This window comes from Carassius gibelio, chromosome B9, assembly GCF_023724105.1.
Source record: "Carassius gibelio isolate Cgi1373 ecotype wild population from Czech Republic chromosome B9, carGib1.2-hapl.c, whole genome shotgun sequence".
Classification (NCBI taxonomy): Eukaryota; Metazoa; Chordata; class Actinopteri; order Cypriniformes; family Cyprinidae; genus Carassius; species Carassius gibelio.
In genome coordinates, this window is record NC_068404.1 from 1,476,702 (window position 1) to 1,496,701 (window position 20,000).

The window sequence follows — 20,000 nt, forward strand, 5'->3', positions numbered from 1 at the left end:
TGCAACATTATTATATAATTTGTGAAATTTTCCAAAAAGTTTAAATCATCTGGTATTCCCAGGCAGTCTCCCATCCATGTACCAACCAGGCCCAAACCTGCTAATATTCAGAGATCGGGCATTGACTCTATTTTTTGGCAAAATTATTATATACTAAGTGACAAATTTCCAAAAAGCTTACAGCACCTGGTATTCCCAGGCAGTCTACCATCCAAGTACTAACCAGGCCCAAACCTGCTTAGCTTCCGAGATCAGACGAGATCGGGCATGGCCAGGTTGGTATGGCCGTAAGCGAAGACTGCCGCAAAGAGAGGGCTATTTAGAGATCAGCCAATCTAATCGCCAGTACATTATCTAAGTAGGAAAGAAAACCCAAAAGCTTAAAGCACCTGGTATTCCTAGCCGGTCTCTCATCCAAGTACTAACCAGACATAAAGGCTGCTAAGATTCAGAGATTGGGCATTGACTCTTTTTTTTTTTTTTGCAAGATTATTATATAATTTGTGAAATTTTCCAAAAAGTTTAAAGCACCTGGTATTCCCAGGCAGTCTCCCATCCATGTACTAACCAGGCCCAAACCTGCTAATATTCAGAGATCGGGCATTGACTCTATTTTTTGGCAAAATTATTATATACTAAGTGACAAATTTCCAAAAAGCTTACAGCACCTGGTATTCCCAGGCGGTCTACCATCCAAGTACTAACCAGGCCCAAACCTGCTTAGCTTCCGAGATCAGACGAGATCGGGCATAGCCAGGTTGGTATGGCCGTAAGCGAAGACTGCCGCAAAGAGAGGGCTATTTAGAGATCAGCCAATCTAATCGCCAGTACATTATCTAAGTAGGAAAGAAAACCCAAAAGCTTAAAGCACCTGGTATTCCTAGCCGGTCTCTCATCCAAGTACTAACCAGACATATAAAGCCTGCTAAGATTCAGAGATTGGGCATTGACTTTTTTTTTTTTTTTTTTGCAAGATTATTATGTAATTTGTGAAATTTTCCAAAAAGTTTAAAGCACCTGGTATTCCCAGGCAGTCTCCCATCCATGTACTAACCAGGCCCAAACCTGCTTAGCTTCCGAGATCAGACGAGATTGGGCATAGCCAGGTTGGTATGGCCATAAGCGAAGACTGCCGCAAAGAGAGGGCTATTTAGAGATCAGCCAATCTAATCGCCAGTACATTATCTAAGTAGGAAAGAAAACCCAAAAGCTTAAAGCACCTGGTATTCCTAGCCGGTCTCTCATCCAAGTACTAACCAGACATAAAGCCTGCTAAGATTCAGAGATTGGGCATTGAGTCTTTTTTTTTTTTTTGCAAGATTATTATATAATTTGTGAAATTTTCCAAAAAGTTTAAAGCACCTGGTATTTCCAGGCAGTCTCCCATCCATGTACTAACCAGGCCCAAACCTGCTAATATTCAGAGATCGGGCATTGACTCTATGTTTTGGCAAAATTATTATATACTAAGTAACAAATTTCCAAAAAGCTTACAGGACCTGGTATTCCCAGGCGGTCTCCCATCCAAGTACTAACCAGGCCCAAACCTGCTTAGCTTCCGAGATTAGACGAGATCGGGCATTTTTTTTTTTTTTTTTTTTTATTATTAAAAACACAAAATTTTTATACATTCACAGTCTTACATTTGAAGCATATGCGGAAATAGAAAATGTATATATATATATATATATATATATATATATATATATATATATATATAAAAAAAAAAAAAAAAAAAAAAGAAATAAGGAAATAAAGAAAGTACATAAGTAAGGAGAAAAAAATAAAAATAATAATAATAATAATAAAATAACAAAATTACAATTAAAATCTTTCAGGCAAAATCACATTAAAACCTGACCATGTTTTAATAATGTATGGATTGTTTTCTACAATGTATTTGTCAAATACATCCATTTGTGCATTAATATTAAAATAGTCGTACATGTCTTCCATCACTGCAGTCAGATACTGTTTAAATAAGTTACATAATGAAAGTTCTTTGTTTTTCATTTTCATTATATTCCTTCTTCTCCAAATCGTATATCTTGCTACTGTTAACCATAAATTTAATGCATAAACATTTTGTGCAGTTCCATTAAAACCAAATAAAATCAATGTTTCCCATTTCTCTAACCAATCATTCTGATCATTTAAAAAGTCCCCCACAATTTTCCTTAACATCTTCATAAAATTGTCTAATTTTTTACATTTTAAAAACAAATGTAACACTCCTTCATCTTTTTCCATACATAATTTACATTTTGCATCTTGTGCTATTCCAATTTTTGCCAATTTCATTTCAGTCATTAAAACATTGTGTCTCAACAAGAAATCCAAATTATGCAGGGCGGGACTTTTAAACCTACATTTTACATTTTTCCAGATTTTTGTTACATCTAATTCACAAAAAGACCTTTCCCAAAAATCTGTTGCTTTTGGTCTTAAAAATACAAGATCACATAAACAAACATAAAACATTTTAAGAACACAGCCATTGAAAGGAATCTGTTCATCATTTCTTTTTAAAAAAACTCCAGGTTTCTCATTTCCTGTTTCTTCAGCGTCAATGCTTTTAATCCACTGTAGTGGCACAGCTTCTTTTAATTTTATGTATTGCTCCTTAATCAGCTTTCTATTTTCTATATCTTCATTCTCTTCTAATATGTCTATAATTGCCTGTAAAGGTAAAAACCCAGGTTTTACCTCATATAAAATGTCTTTGACTTGTCTTAATCCTGCATAATACCATTTCTTATAAAAAATTGTATTACTATTCCTTAAAATCAATTTGTTTAAGAAAAGGGGCTGTTTCAATAGTTGCTCTCTTCCTTTAAACTCCACATGAACCTTCCCTTTAAAAACTTTCCATGCTCTTAAGACTTCTTTATAAAATTCAGGTATCTTCTCAAGCATATTATCTGTAAAATTCATCCACATAAAATCATCCCCCATTTTCCCACACTTATTTATAAAGAAACTCATAATTTTTTTCCATACCATATCATCATTATTCCAAAACTTTTTTACTGTCTTTATTCTCATACTCTTCATTCTTACCATTGGATCTATGAGTCTCAAACCTCCCTTTTCCACCTCCCCAATTATTGTGTCATATGCTATTTTTGCTGGCTTATCATCCCATAAAAACTTTAAAATATAAGTTTTTATTCTTTTGTACGCCCATGCTGGCAGACTAACCACACTTAAAATATACCACATCTTAGACAGGAATAAAGAATTTAGAACTAATACTTTCCCTTTTAAAAACAATTCTCTTTGTTTCCAAAAGTTAAGTCTTTTTTCCATTTTGCCTATAACCTCCTCCCAAATCAGGTCTCTTGTTTTCATTTCATCTTTCCCAAGTATAACTCCTAAAATCTTTAATTGGTTCTTCTGCTCTTTAAATTCCCATTGTCTTCCCAAAGTATCCACCTTCCCTATCCTCATATACTCAGTCTTTTCTTTATTGACTTTAGCTCCTGTTCCGCTACAATATTTTTCAAAAATTAACATTGCTTTTTCGATACTCTTTAAATCCTTTAAAAACAAAGTCGTGTCATCTGCATATTGGAAAATTTTTTGTTGCATTACACCATTTTCAACTAAAATTCCTTGTATTTGTTTTTCTTAATTAATTGCTATTCCTAATGGTTCAGCAACTAAAGTATAAAGTAATGCCGATAAAGGACAGCCCTGCCTTATAGACCTCGAAATTTCAATATAATCAGTTAAAAACCCATTTACTTTAATACAACTTAAAATGTCAGTATAGAAACATTTCATCCATGTTATAAAATTCCTCCCAAATCCAAATTTTTCAATTAAGTCAAACAAATATTTATGCTCTACTCTGTCGAAAGCCTTTTCCAAATCTATGCTAATTAAATACCCTCCTTCACCTTTTTCTTTCATATACCACATTAAGTCTCTAATATTTGTTACTATGTCTGATATATCTCTATTTAAGACACCATATGCCTGATTTGTTGTTATGATGTTTGGAATCACTTTTTTCAGTCTGTTTGCCATGATCTTAGCCAAAATCTTATAGTCAGTATTTAGCATACTCAACGGTCTGTAATTTTTAAGATGATCTTTATCTCCTTTATTCTTATAGATAATTTTTATCATTCCTGTCTTCATGCTTTCACTCATTTTTTTCTGCTTAAAAGTATCAGCAAATAAATTGTGCAGAATAGGTATTAAAACATGTTTAAAAACTTTGTAAAACTCAGATGTTAAGCCATCTAGTCCTGGACTTTTCCCATTCTTCAACTGGTCTATAACCTCTTCAATTTCCTCTTCATTTATATCCTTATCACACATTCTTTTATCTTCTTCATTTACTTGAACTTGAATTTGATTCAATAAATATTCTTCATCTTTCACATTTATATTATCTTTTTTAAATAAGGTAGTATAAAAATCCTTCACTTCTTTTAAAATACCTTGTTTTTCCTTCACAACTTTCCCATCTTTTAATATACTTTTGATCAATTCTGCATGTTTTCTTGATTTCTCAAACTCAAAAAAGAATTTTGTACTTCTTTCTCCCTCTACTGTATTTTTCGCTCTGCTTCTAATTTTAGCTCCCCTGCACTTTTCCTCCTCTATTTTCTTAAATTGTTCTTCTAAAAACACTATTTTTGTCACATCCATCTTTCCTTCAGACATCTTTTTCATTTCTTCTTCCCATTCCTTATTTAAAAATCTTTCTTTACTTTTCTTTGTCTTTTGCAATCTTTTTGAATATTCAATGGATATTTTTTTCATAACTTTTTTCAAATTATCCCACCACAAACTTTTTTCTTCATCATATAGAATATTGTTTATACTATTTATTATGACATTTTCTATTTCCATTTTGTAAGACTCGTTTTTTAAAAGTTCAGCATTTAAAACCCACACCCCTGGACCTCTCTCTACTCCACTAAAATCAATTATTACATTTAAAAAATCATGATCACTTTCACTGAACCTTTTATAAAATACTTTTGATATAAATAGTTCTAGCTGTCTGTTACATAAAACCAAATCAAGTCTACTTTGCTTTAATACTGTGTTCACAATTTGCCTTCTGGAATATTCTCTTTTTACTCTGTTTCTTTCCCGCCATATATCTAAAAATGTGTGTTTTTCCATCATTTTCTTTAATTCAGTTCTCCCCACATCTGATCTATATACCATATAATCCTCCACATCAATTCTTTCCAAAATAGTATTAAAATCCCCAATTAAAATTCCTTTTGTATAACCATCCATTAAAACATTTAAATTTTTAAAAAAGATGACTCTTTCTAAACGGTCATTTGGTGCATGAATTGTACATATCGTTAATTCTTCTTCTTTGCTTTTGACTTTAACTACTAACAATCTTCCTACATTATCTGTGAACATTTCTGTTGCTTTTTCTGTCACTCCCCTTCTAATTAAAATTGCTACTCCTTTTTTCCTGTTTGGGTCATTATTGTAAAAAAATTCTCCATCCCATATTTTCTTAAAACCATTAACAATGTCTTCATTCCATCCAGTTTCTTGTATACATATTATATCACTCTTCTTTGTTAAATAGAGTACATTTTCAAATTTAGTCCTAGTTGACAATCCTCTTGCATTGATTGACACTAGTTTCAACTGACTCATAAACAAAAAAAGAAAAATATAAATGCAAAACAAAACCCACATCACTTTTGTTCAGTCTCTCTCAAATCAACATCTTTTAAAGCAATTATCTCTACTTTCTTCTTCTTTTTTTCTTTAGATTCTCGTCTTATTCTTTGTCTTTCCAAGACCTTTTCAATGTTTATTTGTCCTGTTGTTTTCCCTTTAGTCCCCCTGCTCAAAAAACTTTTTTTTCTCTCCCCAATGTCGCTTACCTCTTCCGGGATTGTACTATCCTTTGTTCCATTATTATCTTCTTTATTTACCATTGCATCCTGCTCCACATTTTTCACAGATTGTTGTAGTCCAGTCATCACTTTTTCTTCCCCATTCTGCTCATTCTCACTTGTTTCCTCTTCTTCTTCTTCCTCTTCTTCTTCCTCTCCTTCACTGCTCAGTACATCCTTTGTTAATCCACTTGTTTTTTGTGATGTATTTTCTTTATCAGCCTCCTCCAAATGCTCCACTTCATTATGCATCTCCATTTCCATTTCCTCATGTTCCTCTTCATCCGTTTCACATGCGCATGTTGGCAATGCCTTTCTGCAGCCTTGGCACCGCAGGGCTGTACAGTCCCGCGCATAATGCCCCTGCTCCAGGCATTCTCTGCATGTTAGTAGAGGGCAGTCTTTCTTTTCGTGTTCAGCACTTGAACATATTCTGCATATTTTTACTTGCTGATCATGAATGACTCTGAAGAACTGTATTCCTTCCTCTGTTTCAAAACTGGTGTTATATGGAAGGGACACCACGTCCTTAGGGAATTTGACTCGAATAAATCTTGTCCCATCTGCCACCATTGTCCCTGGGTAATACCTCCTTCTCAACGGCAGTATCGGTGTAACTCCCCAGCTTTGCAGTTTTTGTAGTACATCCTTGTCATTGATATAATTTGGCAAACGTAAAAAAGAAACGACCCTCTCCATTTCACAAAGTTTGCTTATTTTACACATTTGTCCATTCAATAGTAGTCCATTCAATAAATTGTCACAGTCTAGTTGATTCTCCAATGTAAGCTCATACTCGAAGTCATTTTTTTTCCTTAGTCCATATAGTTTACCTTTTCCAGTAATGTCCTCAATAGCTTTAATTATCATGATGGCAGTTAGTTTTTCTGGATTTTCCACAGTCATTGTCAGTGTTGTTTCTTTCTTGTATTCCCTCTGATATTTCATTTTGTCTTTTAATCTATTTATCATTTCATTTCTCCGACATTCTTCTTGTCTCTTTTCTCCTTTTGTATCAAACTTTTCTTTACCTTGTGTAGTTGGTTGCTGTTCAGTGCGGCCTTTCTCCATTTCAGCTCCATTTCTTTTCCTTCTTGATACAACAGTTGCCCATGTTTCATTGTAATCCTTTCCATCGTTTTTCATAATCCGTTTTTCCAAAGTAGTGTCTCCTTCAAAATCATTGTTCTTTTCCTCAAAAACCTTGTCCAGATCTGATCCATTAGCCATTGTTTCCATCCTTGTTAAATAGCTTAGCCACAAAAAAAAAAAAAAAAAAAAAAACACAAACAAACAAAATAAAATAGCTCAAACCCCAGACAGTTTAAAACTGCCCGGGGTTAAAACGACGTTAACAAAAACAAAATACTTCAAACTTTTTAACTTGATATTAAACAAAAACAAAACAAATGAAAAAAAATGTGGGAGAGCCTTTCTCTCCAACTGCAGCACAGTACTTCCTGTCAGACTCTCTAGCGCCGTCAGGTTGGTCTGGCCGTAAGCGAAGTCTGCTGCAAAGAGAGGGCTATTTAAAGACCAGCCAATCTTATCGCCAGTACATTATATAAGTAGGAAAGAAAACCCAAAAGCTTAAAGCAACTGGTATTCCTAGGCAGTCTCTCATCAAAGTACTAACCAGACCTAAACCTGCTAAGATTCAGAGATCGGGCATTGACTCTTTTTTTTTTTTTTTTATGAAAGATTATTATATAATTCGTGAAATTTTCCAAAAAGATTAAAACACCTGGTATTCCCAGGCAGTCTCCCATCCATGTACTAACCAGGCCCAAACCTGCAAATATTCAGAGATCGGGCATTGACTCTATTTTTTGGCAAAATTATTATATACTAAGTGAAAAATGTCCAAAAAGCTTACAGCACCTGGTATTAACAGGCAGTCTCCCATCCATGTACTAACCAGGCCCAAACCTGCTAAGATTCAGAGATCCGGCATTGTCTCTATTTTTTGGCAAAATTATTATATACTAAGTGAAAAATTTCCAAAAAGCTTACAGCACCTGGTATTCCCAGGCGGTCTCCCATCCAAGTACTAACCAGGCCCAAACATGCTTAGCTTCCGAGATCAGACGAGATCGGGCATAGCCAGGTTGGTATGGCCGTAAGCGAAGTCTGCTGCAATGAGAGGGCTATTTAAAGACCAGCCAATCTTATCGCCAGTACATTATATAAGTAGGAAAGAAAACCCAAAAGCTTAAAGCACCTGGTATTCCTAGGCAGTCTCTCATCAAAGTACTAACCAGACCTAAACCTGCTAAGATTCAGAAATCGGGCATTGACTCTATTTTTTGGCAAAATTATTATAAACTAAGTGAAAAATGTCCAAAAAGCTTACAGTACCTGGTATTTCCAGGCGGTCTCCCATCCAAGTACTAACCAGGCCCAAACCTGCTTAGCTTCCGAGATCAGACGAGATCGGGCATAGCCTTTTTTTTTTTTTTTCTTTTTTAACAAATTTAAAATATTACATTAAAAACATTTTACACATTTTCCACAGAAGCATAACAAACAAAAACAATAATTATTTGCCACAGGTTTGATAAAAGCCATTTCTCTAAACACCAAATACATTTTTTTCACTTTAAATTCAATAAATAATCTATTTTCCCCATTTTTCTATTTGAAATACAATTTATGCATTAGCATACCATGATACAATGTTTAAAAATATTATAAGTAATAGATAATAATAACAATTTAAACCAAACATTGTTTTCTTAGTCTACATCCTCCTCCTCATTTTCCCTCAACACTTGAAATCTATTCTCTAACAAATGTTTCCCCTTACTGTATTTTTCCCTAAAAAGTCTTTTTTTTCTGGCCACATGCACATTTGGTATTACCTTAAGGGTTCTCCTTCTTAATGTCACCCTTTTGTCCTTTCTATCGTCCATTCTGTCCACTCCTTTCTCCTCTTCAGTTATCTCTTTCATTTCCTCCTCCTTTTCTTTTAGTCCTTGGTTCTCCATTTCCTCCAATGCCCCTTGTGTTACTTCCTGTGATGTCAATATTCCTTTGTCCATTTCTCCTTCCAGCCTTTTCACTTCCAATTCCATTTCTTTCTCCTCTTCAGTTATCTTTTGCATTTCCTCCTCCTTTTCTTTTAGTCCTTGGTTCTTCATTTCCTCCAATACCCCTTGTGTTACTTCCTGTGATGTCAATATTCCTTTGTCCATTTCTCCTTCCAGCCTTTTCTCTTCCAATTCCTTCTTATTTTCCACAATATCCTCTTTATTCACACCATCTTCTTCCTCATTCTCTCCACCATTTTGCAATTCTGTTTCTTTTGACATTCGCCCTCCTACACCTTCTGACTCTTTATTTTGAATTTCATTCTCCATCCAACACTCACATCTTATGATCACCTTTCTGCAATCCGGGCACTTAATTGCATCACAATCCCTTGCATGATGACCCTGGCCATTGCACTGATGACATTTAAAATCTGGACAGTCTTTGAACACATGTCCCGGATTCATGCACAATCGACAGGTTTTAACCTGACGATCATGCATGATCCTGAAATACTGTGTTCCCTCCTCCGTATCAAACTTTGTACTATATGGCAGAGACACAACTTCTTTAGGGAATTTCACCCTTAAGTACCTTGTACCATCCGCAATGTCTGTGCCTGGATACATTCTTCTTATGATGTCTGAAACAGGTGTTACGCCCCAAATTTGTAATTTATTTAAAATGTCTGGTTAGTACATGGATGGGAGACTGCCTGGGAATACCAGGTGCTTTAAACATTTTGGAAAATTTCACAGATTATATAATAATCTTGCAAAAAAAAAAAAAGAGTCAATGCCCAATCTCTGAATCTTAGCAGGCTTAGGTCTGGTTAGTACTTGGATGAGAGACCGGCTAGGAATACCAGGTGCTTTAAGCTTTTGGGTTTTCTTTCCTTCTTAGATAATGTACTGGCGATTAGATTGGCTGATCTCTAAATAGCCCTCTCTTTGCGGCAGTCTTCGCTTATTTCACAAATTATATAATAATGTTGCAAAAAAAGAAAAAAAAAAGAGTCAATGCCCAATCTCTGAATCTTAGCAGGCTTTATGTCTGGTTAGTACTTGGATGAGAGACCGGCTAGGAATACCAGGTGCTTTAAGCTTTTGGGTTTTATTTCCTACTTAGATAATGTACTGGCGATTAGATTGGCTGGTCTCTAAATAGCCCTCTCTTTGCGGCAGTCTTCGCTTACGGCCATACCAACCTGGCTATGCCCGATCTCGTCTGATCTCCGAAGCTAAGCAGGTTTGGGCCTGGTTAGTATTTGGATGGTAGACCCCCTGGGAATACCAGGTGCTGTAAGCTTTTTTGAAATTTTTCACTTAGTATATAATAATTTTGCCAAAAAATAGAGTCAATGCCAGATCTCTGAATATTAGCAGGTTTGGGCCTGGTTAGTACATGGATGGGAGACTGCCTGGGAATACCAGGTGCTTTAAACTTTTTGGAAAATTTCACAAATTATATAATAATGTTGCAAAAAAAAAAAAAAAAAAAATGAGTCAATGCCCAATCTCTGAATCTTTGCAGGCTTTATGTCTGGTTAGTACTTGGATGAGAGACCGGCTAGGAATACCAGGTGCTTTAAGCTTTTGGGTTTTATTTCCTACATAGATAATGTACTGGCGATTAGATTGGCTGATCTCTAAATAGCCCTCTCTTTGCGGCAGTCTTTGCTTACGGCCATACCAACCTGGCCATGCCCGATCTCGTCTGATCTCGGAAGCTAAGCAGGTTTGGGCCTGGTTAGTACATGGATGGGAGACTGCCTGGGTATACCAGGTGCTTTAAACTTTTTGGAAAATTTCACAAATTATATAATAATCTTGCAAAAAAAAAAAAAAAAGAGTCAATGCCCGATCTCTGAATCTTAGCAGGCTTTATGTCTGGTTAGTACTTGGATGAGAGACCGGCTAGGAATAACAGGTGCTTTAAGCTTTTGGGTTTTAGTTCCTAGTTAGATAATGTACTGGCGATTAGATTGGCTGATCTCTAAATAGCCCTCTCTTTGCGGCAGTCTTCGCTTACGTCTATACCAACCTATGCCCGATCTCGTCTGATCTCCGAAGCTAAGCAGGTTTGGGCCTGGTTAGTATTTGGATGGTAGACCGCCTGGGAATACCAGGTGCTGTAAGCTTTTTGGAAATTTTTCACTTAGTATATAATAATTTTGCCTAAAAATAGAGTCAATGCCTGATCTTTGAATATTAGCAGGTTTGGGCCTGGTTAGTACATGGATGGGAGACTGCCTGGGAATACCAGGTGCTTTAAACTTTTTGGAAAATTTCACAAATTATTTAATAATCTTGCAAAAAAAAAAAAGAGTCAATGCCCAATCTCTGAATCTTAGCAGGCTTAGGTCTGGTTAGTACTTGGATGAGAGACCGGCTAGGAATACCAGGTGCTTTAAGCTTTTGGGTTTTCTTTCCTACTTATGTAATGTACTGGCGATTAGATTGGCTGATCTCTAAATAGCCCTCTCTTTGCGGCAGTCTTCGCTTACGTCTATACCAACCTGGCCATGCCCGATCTCGTCTGATCTCGGAAGCTAAGCAGGTTTGGGCCTGGTTAGTACTTGGATGGGAGACTGCCTGGGAATACCAGGTGCTGTAAGCTTTTTGGAAATTTTTCACTTAGTATATAATAATTTTGCCAAAAAATAGAGTCAATGCCAGATCTCTGAATATTAGCAGGTTTGGGCCTGGTTAGTACATGGATGGGAGACTGCCTGGGAATACCAGGTGCTTTAAACTTTTTGGAAAATTTCACAAATTATATAATAATGTTGCAAAAAAAGAAAAAAAAAGAGTCAATGCCCAATCTCTGAATCTTAGCAGGCTTTATGTCTGGTTAGTACTTGGATGAGAGACCGGCTAGGAATACCAGGTGCTTTAAGCTTTTGGGTTTTCTTTCCTTCTTAGATAATGTACTGGCGATTAGATTGGCTGATCTCTAAATAGCCCTCTCTTTGCGGCAGTCTTCGCTTATGGCCATACCAACCTGGCCATGCCCGATCTTGTCTGATCTCGGAAGCTAAGCAGGTTTGGGCCTGGTTAGTACTTGGATGGGAGACTGCCTGGGAATACCAGGTGCTTTAAACTTTTTGGAAAATTTCACAAATTATATAATAATCTTGCAAAAAAAAATAATAAAAAAAAAGAGTCAATGCCCAATCTCTGAATCTTAGCAGGCTTTATGTCTGGTTAGTACTTGGATGAGAGACCGGCTAGGAATACCAGGTGCTTTAAGCTTTTGGGTTTTATTTACTACTTAGATAATGTACTGGCGATTAGATTGGCTGATCTCTAAATAGCCCTCTCTTTGCGGCAGTCTTCGCTTACGTCTATACCAACCTGGCTATGCCCGATCTCATCTGATCTCCGAAGCTAAGCAGGTTTGGGCCTGGTTAGTATTTGGATGGTAGACCGCCTGGGAATACCAGGTGGTGTAAGCTTTTTGGAAATTCTTCACTTAGTATATAATAATTTTGCCAAAAAATAGAGTCAATGCCAGATCTCTGAATATTAGCAGGTTTGGGCCTGGTTAGTACTTGGATGGGAGATCTTATTAGCTGATCTTATTAGCAGGTTTGGGCCTGGTTAGTACATGGATGGGAGACTGCCTGGGAATACCAGGTGCTTTAAGCTTTTGGGTTTTATTTCCTACTTAGATAATGTACTGGCGATTAGATTGGCTGATCTCTAAATAGCCCTCTCTTTGCGGCAGTCTTAGCTTACGGCCATACCAACCTGAGGGCGCTAGAGAGCTACAGGAAGTGTTGGCTGCAGTTGGGAGAGGAAGGCTCTCCTCCATTTTGTGTTTTTCTACTTGTGGTTGTTTTGTTTGTTTTGTGAATCTGTGATTGTTTTTTGGCATTTTTTCTTTTTTGAAAACCACCTAACAGCAGCATATCGCTGTCTGGAGGGTGGTTGATCTTTTTTTTTCTCCAAAATGGACGGATTATATGGTAACAACTCGGAACTGGCTGGAGAGACTCGAATGGCAAATGACAATGGACTGGCAGGAGGAACACGCATGGCAAGCGACACTGGACTGGCTGGAGGAACACGCATGGCAATCGACACTGGACTGGCTGGAGGAACAAGCATGGCAAACGACATGGGACTGGCTGGAGGAACACGCATGGTAAACAACACTGGACTGGCTGGAGGAACAAGCATGGCAAACGACACTGGACTAGCAGGAGGAACACGCACGGCAAATGACACTGGACTGGAGAAGCAACAAAGAGCTGGAAATGGAAAAGTTCAAGAAGCAAGGAAAAAATTTGGTGAAAGAAAATATTTAAAGGAGGCAACAGTGATCGTGAGTACAGAGAATGTGAGTGGTGTGAGAGGAGAGGATATAATTAAAGCAATCTCAGAAAAAATTGGAAGTGGAAAGGTGTTGGCTGTAAGACCCAGACAAGGCAAAGAATATGAACTGACACTGGAACAGGAAGAAATGTGTGACATTTTAATTAATGGATTGACAATAAAGGGAGTGGACTGTGAAGTAAAAAAAACTGCAAAATAAAGATTACGTTGTTTCCTTCATGCACCTGCCTGTCTACCTGGAGGATAAGGAAATTTTGGAAAAATTGGAAGGATGGGGGGTATCCCCCATATCTAAAATCAAAAGGAGATGCTATCCGGGCACTGACATTGAAGACGGTACAAGGTTTGTTAAGGTGAGGTTCCCCAAAGAAGTGGCATCACTCCCTTATAGCACAAAGATTGAAACAGCCGAGGGCCCGCAGTACTTTAGGGTGATGCACAGCCACCAGGTGAAGACTTGTAGGCTGTGCATGAGCCCGGAACATTTACTGAAGGAGTGCCCAGAATTCAAGTGCTATAAATGCTCGGAAAGGGGACATTTCGCACGAGACTGCAATGCTGTCAGGTGCCCGGATTGCCAAAAAATGTTAAATAAATGTGAATGCTGGTTGGAGGGAGTGGTAGGTGGAAGGGAAGAACAGGTGGACAGACAGGTGCATGAAGGAAACCACGATGAAGAAGGACATTGTGAAGAAAGACAAGAAGAGGATGAATTACAACCAAAGGAATCAGAGGAAGGAACAAACTACAGACAGGAAGGACAAGGAGAAGGAGAAGGAGAAAAAGAAAAAGAAAATGATGAACAGATAAGAGAAGAGAACACACAATTGACCCAGATGGACATATCTTCAATTCATGGACAAAAAGGAAAAGAACAAGACAAAGAAACTGACAACGAAGGAGAAATAAGTATGGAGGAGGATGAGAAGGAAAAGGTGGAGAGGGGACAAATTAGAAGAAGATCACTACAGGTAAAGCCAAATATAGGAACTGCAAGGAAAAAAGTTAAATGTTTTAACAGTTTTGAAGTGTTAAAGGAAATGGTGGAGGAAGACTGAGAATGATGGGTTTTAGATATTTAATTTTTTTCTTTTTAATGGTTTTAAGTGTTGTGACTTTCAATGCAAGAGGACTCTTGAACTTAAAGAAATTTGAATATGTAAAAGAAAAATGTAAAAGAGAAGACATTATTGTGCTACAAGAAACAAACTGGAGAGAAAATGTAATGAATGATTTTAAAAAGAGATGGGAAGGAGGGATTTTATACAATAATGGAGATGGGAGGTTTGGGAGAGGTGTGGCTTTTTAAATGAAGGATGATGTTTTTAAAGCAAGTCAAATTTTATACAAAGATACGATGGGGAAATGTATGGTTGTTCAGATAAAACATGAAGGAAGGGAATTGATTTTAGTAAATATACATGCACCAACGGTGGAGAAGGAAAAGAAAGAGTTTTTTTTATGTTTTAAAAAGTATTGTAAAGAAGTATAAAGAAATAATAATGATGGGGGATTTTAATACGGTTTTTAGTAAACAAGACATGGCAGAAGGAATGGTTTTTAAAAATGACAAGGGGAGAAAAGAACTAAAAGCATTAATGGCAGAAAATAATATGATAGATGTGTGGAGAGAAAGGAATGAAAAGAAAAAGGAGTTTTCAAGAAGGCAAATAGTGGGGCAGTTTGTGTGCGAAACAAGAATTGACTTTATTTTATGTACGAGAAATGTGGAGAATTTTATAGAAAAGATTAAGTATGAAGAAACAAGTTTTAGCGATCACAAGTTTTTATTTTTTAAATTGGACTGGGATAAAGTGCAAAGAGGGCCAGGAATATGGGTTTTAAATACAAAAATGTTAGAAAATGAAGACTATGTTTTAAAGGTTAAAGAAATTATAGAAAATGAAAGGGAAAATGAAATGTATGAAGACGATAAGAGAATATGGTGGGAGAATGTAAGGTTTTTAATAAAAAAATTCTCAATTAAGTATTGCAGTTTAGTACAGAAATGCAAAAGATACAAAGAAAAAGAAATAAAGGAAAGTTTGGAAGTGGAATTGAATAAAGAAAATAAAGATATACAAAAGATAAGGGAAATGGAGGAAAAACTGAAAAAAATAGAGGAAAAAGAATATGAGGGGGCGAGGTTAAGAAGCACAGCTAAATATACTGTGGAGGGAGAAAAATGCACAAAGTTTTTTTTTATTTAGAAAAAAAGCGAGGGAAAGCTGAAATAATAAAACAGATAAGAGGGAAAAATGGGGAAGTTGTAGAAGGGAATGAAGAGATTTTAGAAGAAATAAAGAATTTTTATGAGGATCTTTTTAGTGCAAGGGGTGTAGAAGAAAACAAAAAAAGGGAACTGCTGAATCAGATAAAAGTAAGAATTAGTAAGGAAGATAAAATAGAATGCGATCAAAAAATTGGAGAAGAAGAGATTGAAAGAGCAATACAGCAGCTGAATAAAAATAAAAGTCCAGGAATAGATGGTTTGGGAAGTGAATTTTATATATGTTTTAAAGAGATTTTAACAAAGATTTTAAAGGAAGTTTTTAGTGAGGTTTTTGAAAAAGAAGAAGTTAATGAAAGAATGGGGATGGGTATAACAAAATTGATATATAAAAGGAAAGGAGAAAAAGTAGATTTAAAAAAACTATAGGCCGATTACGATGCTTAACACAGATTTTAAGATTTTAGCGAAGGTTTTATCAAACAGGTTAAAGGAAGTAATGCCAAGTATAATTCAAACAAACCAAGCATATGGAGTAAAGGGAAGAGATATAGCGGGCATAACAATGAGCATAAGAGACACAGTATGGTACATGAAAGAAAAAAATGAAGATGGTTACGTAATTAGTCTAGATTTTGAAAAAGCATTTGATCGGGTTGAACACAGGTATTTATTTGATGTTTTAAAGGAATTTGGTTTTGGGGGGAATTTTATCAAATGGATTGAGATTTTATATAAGGGCGCTTTAACGAGAATAAAATGTAATGGGTTTTTAACAGAATGTTTTAAAATCACAAGATCGATAAGACAGGGTTGTCCGCTTTCAGCGTTATTATATTCACTTGTATCGGAACCGTTAGGATTGGCTATAAAACAAAAAGAAGAAATAATTGGAATTGAAATTGAGGAAAATAAGGCTGAGGGAAAGGTTTTTCAATATGCTGATGACACAACGTTAGTAGTTAAAGGAAAGGAGAGCATCAAGGAAGTTATGAAGGTTGTAGAAGAATATTGTAAAGGATCTGGGAGTAAAGTAAATGAAGAAAAAACTGTATATATGAGATTTGGTAAAGCAATGGTTTTAAAGGATTGTTTTAATTTTAAGGAAGTGGATGAAATTAGGATTTTAGGAATTTTAATGGGTAAAAATGAGAGGAAAGTATGTGATGAAATGTGGGAGGAACTAGTAACAGGGATAGAGAGAAGGTTAAATTTTTGGAAATTAAGAACATTAAACTTGAAAGGGAAGGTTTTAGTATTGAATGTTTTAATGGTGTCTAAGTTATGGAATGTTTTATATGTATCAGATATGCCATTGTGGACAGAAAAGAGGTTGAAGAAATGTTTTCTTGACTTTTTATGGGAGGGGAAACCAGCAAGAATAGCTTTTAACACAATATTAGGGGCAGTAGAGAAGGGGGGTTTAGGTTTAATAGATGTGGAACAGAGAAAAAATAGTTTGAGAGTGAAAGTAGTGAAGAAATACCTAGATGAGGGCAAACCAGAGTGGAAAAAGACGATGAAATATTTTTTAAACAAATGCGGGGATTTTAACATGGGGGATGGAATTTTATGGATGAAAACGAAGAATTGGATGACAGAAAATTTACCAGAGTTTTATAGAGAAATTTTAAGTGCTTGGGGAAAATTTTTTGTTAAAGTTGAGTATGATCCACATGGGAGAGAAAACATTTTAAATCAACCTCTTTTCTTAAACCAAAAGATTTTAAAGCAAGACAAAGGGATTTTTTTTTAAAATAAAAAAGAAAACCCAAAAGCTTAAAGCACCTGGTATTCCTAGCCGGTCTCTCATCCAATTACTAACCAGACCTAAGCCTGCTAAGATTCAGAGATTGGGCATTGACTCTTTTTTTTTTTTTTTGCAAGATTATTATATAATTTGTGAAATTTTCCAAAAAGTTTAAAGCACCTGGTATTCCCAGGCAGTCTCCCATCCATGTACTAACCAGGCCCAAACCTGCTAATATTCAGAGATCTGGCATTGACTCTATTTTTTGGCAAAGTTATTATATACTAAGTGAAAAATTTCCAAAAAGCTTACAGAACCTGGTATTCCCAGGCGGTCTACCATCCAAGTGCTAACCAGGCCCAAACCTGCTAATATTCAGAGATCAGGCATTGACTCTTTTTTTTGGCAAAATTATTATATACTAAGGGACAAATTTCCAAAAAGCTTACAGCACCTGGTATTCCCAGGCAGTCTCCCATCCAAATACTAACCAGGACCAAACCTGCTTAGCTTCCGAGATCAGACGAGATCGGGCATGGCCAGGTTGGTATGGCCGTAAGCGAAGACTGCTGCAAAGAGAGGGCTATTTAGAGATCAGCCAATCTAATCGCCATTACATTACATAAGTAGGAAAGAAAACCCAAAAGCTTAAAGCACCTGGTATTCCTAGCCGGTCTCTCATCCAAGTACTAACCAGACCTAAGCCTGCTAAGATTCAGAGATTGGGCATTGACTCTTTTTTTTTTTTTTGCAAGATTATTATATAATTTGTGAAATTTTCCAAAAAGTTTAAAGCATCTGGTATTCCCAGGCAGTCTCCCATCCATGTACTAACCAGGCCCAAACCTGCTAATATTCAGAGATCGGGCATTGACTCTATTTTTTGGCAAAATTATTATATACTAAGTGAAAAATTTCCAAAAAGCTTACAGCACCTGGTATTCCCAGGCGGTCTCCCATCCAAGTGCTAACCAGGCCCAAACCTGCTTAGCTTCCGAGATCAGACGAGATCGGGCATAGCCAGGTTGGTATGGCCGTAAGCGAAGATTGCCGCAAAGAGAGGGCTATTTAGAGATCAGCCAATCTAATCGCCAGTACATTATCTAAGTAGGAAAGAAAACCCAAAAGCTTAAAGCACCTGGTATTCCTAGCCGGTCTCTCATCCAAGTACTAACCAGACATAAAGCCTGCTAAGATTCAGAGATTGGGCATTGAGTCTTTTTTTTTTTTTTGCAAGATTATTATATAATTTGTGAAATTTTCCAAAAAGTTTAAAGCACCTGGTATTCCCAGGCAGTCTCCCATCCATGTACTAACCAGGCCCAAACCTGCTAATATTCAGAGATCGGGCATTGACTCTATTTTTTGGCAAAATTATTATATACTAAGTGACAAATTTCCAAAAAGCTTACAGCAACTGGTATTCCCAGGCGGTCTACCATCCAAGTACTAACCTGGCCCAAACCTGCTTAGCTTCCGAGATCAGACGAGATCGGGCATAGCTTTTTTTTTTTTTTTTTTTTTTTTTTTTTTTTAGAATAAAACACATCTTTATCCTAAAAAAATTGCACACATGTATTTTTGCCACCACTCAATCAGTTTCATTGTCTTTAAAGAAAACATGTCTTGCTGCCCCCATTTCCACTTTTCCTCCTTTCCTTTAGCGCTTCTCTTCTTATTTTCTGCTTTTTTAGAACCTGTTGAATGTCTACTCCACCTTTTGTTCTTGCTTTTACACCTCTATTCAGTCTTTCTATTCCTTTATTTTCCAAACCAAAAATCCTCCCCCCATTTTCCACTTCTCTTACCTCCGGCAGTATCTTCATTCCCTTATCCTCATCCTTTTCTTGACCTTTTTCATAGTCCATCCCAGTCGTGTCCACTTCTTCCTTTTCCTTAGAAAAGTCTTTGTTAATCAGATTTATTTCCTCTTTGTCTACTCCTTCTCCCGTCTCCATTCCTTGTTCTCCATCTTTGTTCTTTTCTTCATTCTCATCTTTGTTGGTTTCCTCCTCTTCCTCATTGTCCTGTTCATCTTCCTTTCCTTGAGTCTGCCGCAGTGAATCATTTAAATGCTCAGTTGCAGTATCTCCCATAACCTCCTGTGCGTCCATATTTGTGTCCTCATTTACCTCATGTTCCATCTCTCATCTGCATCTCATGATTGCTTTGTCGCAGCCTTGGCACCGTGGGACTTTGCAGTCCCGCGCATAATGCCCCTGCTCAAAACAGTCTCGACATTTGAATTGCGGACAGTCCTTTTTCTCATGTTCCACACTTACACAGATCCTGCATGTCTTCAATTGGTTGTCATGAATCACTCTGTAGTACTGCACTCCTTCTTCAGTCATGAACCTGGTATTATATGGCAAAGATGTCACTTCTTTTGGAAACTTTACCTTTAGAAAACGTGTTCCGTCCGCCACTGTTGTCCCCGGATGATATCTCCTTCTTAGAGGCAATATGGGAGTTACTCCCCAATCTATCAGTTTTTGAATGATTTCCTCATCTTCTATATAGCTGGGCAGACTCAAGAAAGATACCATCCTTTCTGTTGCACACAGTTTCCTTATCTCACATTCTTTTCCGTTAATCATGATTCCATTCAACAGTGAATCACAGTCCAACTCACTTTCCATAGTCATTTCAAATTCATTTTTATTCTTTCTTCTTAGTCCGATCAGTTTTCCAATTCCTACTTTCTCTTCAACTGATTTAATGATCATTATTACTGTTGTGTTTTCTATATCTTTTACAGT

The 20,000-nt window shown here is 36.5% G+C and overlaps 9 non-coding genes and 3 pseudogenes across 9 annotated transcripts; 6 read left to right on the forward strand and 6 right to left on the reverse strand.

The window, feature by feature from the left end:
• Positions 1–174: 174 nt before the first annotated feature.
• On the reverse strand, positions 175–293 carry LOC127965661 (5S ribosomal RNA). The gene has a single exon (XR_008155379.1). It is a non-coding gene; the product is annotated as a 5S ribosomal RNA (ribosomal RNA).
• A 363-nt stretch (positions 294–656) lies between these two features.
• On the reverse strand, positions 657–775 carry LOC127965625 (5S ribosomal RNA). Its single transcript, XR_008155345.1, has one exon. It is a non-coding gene; the product is annotated as a 5S ribosomal RNA (ribosomal RNA).
• Positions 776–1,005: 230 nt separating this feature from the next.
• Positions 1,006–1,124, reverse strand: LOC127965743 (uncharacterized; annotated as a pseudogene).
• A 6,773-nt stretch (positions 1,125–7,897) lies between these two features.
• LOC127965633 (5S ribosomal RNA) lies at positions 7,898–8,016 on the reverse strand. Its single transcript, XR_008155352.1, has one exon. It is a non-coding gene; the product is annotated as a 5S ribosomal RNA (ribosomal RNA).
• Positions 8,017–10,110: 2,094 nt separating this feature from the next.
• LOC127965715 (5S ribosomal RNA) lies at positions 10,111–10,229 on the forward strand. The gene has a single exon (XR_008155428.1). It is a non-coding gene; the product is annotated as a 5S ribosomal RNA (ribosomal RNA).
• A 370-nt stretch (positions 10,230–10,599) lies between these two features.
• On the forward strand, positions 10,600–10,718 carry LOC127965745 (uncharacterized; annotated as a pseudogene).
• A 228-nt stretch (positions 10,719–10,946) lies between these two features.
• LOC127965753 (uncharacterized) lies at positions 10,947–11,061 on the forward strand (annotated as a pseudogene).
• Positions 11,062–11,421: 360 nt separating this feature from the next.
• On the forward strand, positions 11,422–11,540 carry LOC127965692 (5S ribosomal RNA). Its single transcript, XR_008155407.1, has one exon. It is a non-coding gene; the product is annotated as a 5S ribosomal RNA (ribosomal RNA).
• Positions 11,541–11,906: 366 nt separating this feature from the next.
• Positions 11,907–12,025, forward strand: LOC127965728 (5S ribosomal RNA). The gene has a single exon (XR_008155440.1). It is a non-coding gene; the product is annotated as a 5S ribosomal RNA (ribosomal RNA).
• Positions 12,026–12,259: 234 nt separating this feature from the next.
• LOC127965727 (5S ribosomal RNA) lies at positions 12,260–12,378 on the forward strand. The gene has a single exon (XR_008155439.1). It is a non-coding gene; the product is annotated as a 5S ribosomal RNA (ribosomal RNA).
• A 5,305-nt stretch (positions 12,379–17,683) lies between these two features.
• On the reverse strand, positions 17,684–17,802 carry LOC127965699 (5S ribosomal RNA). The gene has a single exon (XR_008155413.1). It is a non-coding gene; the product is annotated as a 5S ribosomal RNA (ribosomal RNA).
• A 362-nt stretch (positions 17,803–18,164) lies between these two features.
• Positions 18,165–18,283, reverse strand: LOC127965650 (5S ribosomal RNA). The gene has a single exon (XR_008155368.1). It is a non-coding gene; the product is annotated as a 5S ribosomal RNA (ribosomal RNA).
• Positions 18,284–20,000: the final 1,717 nt, after the last annotated feature.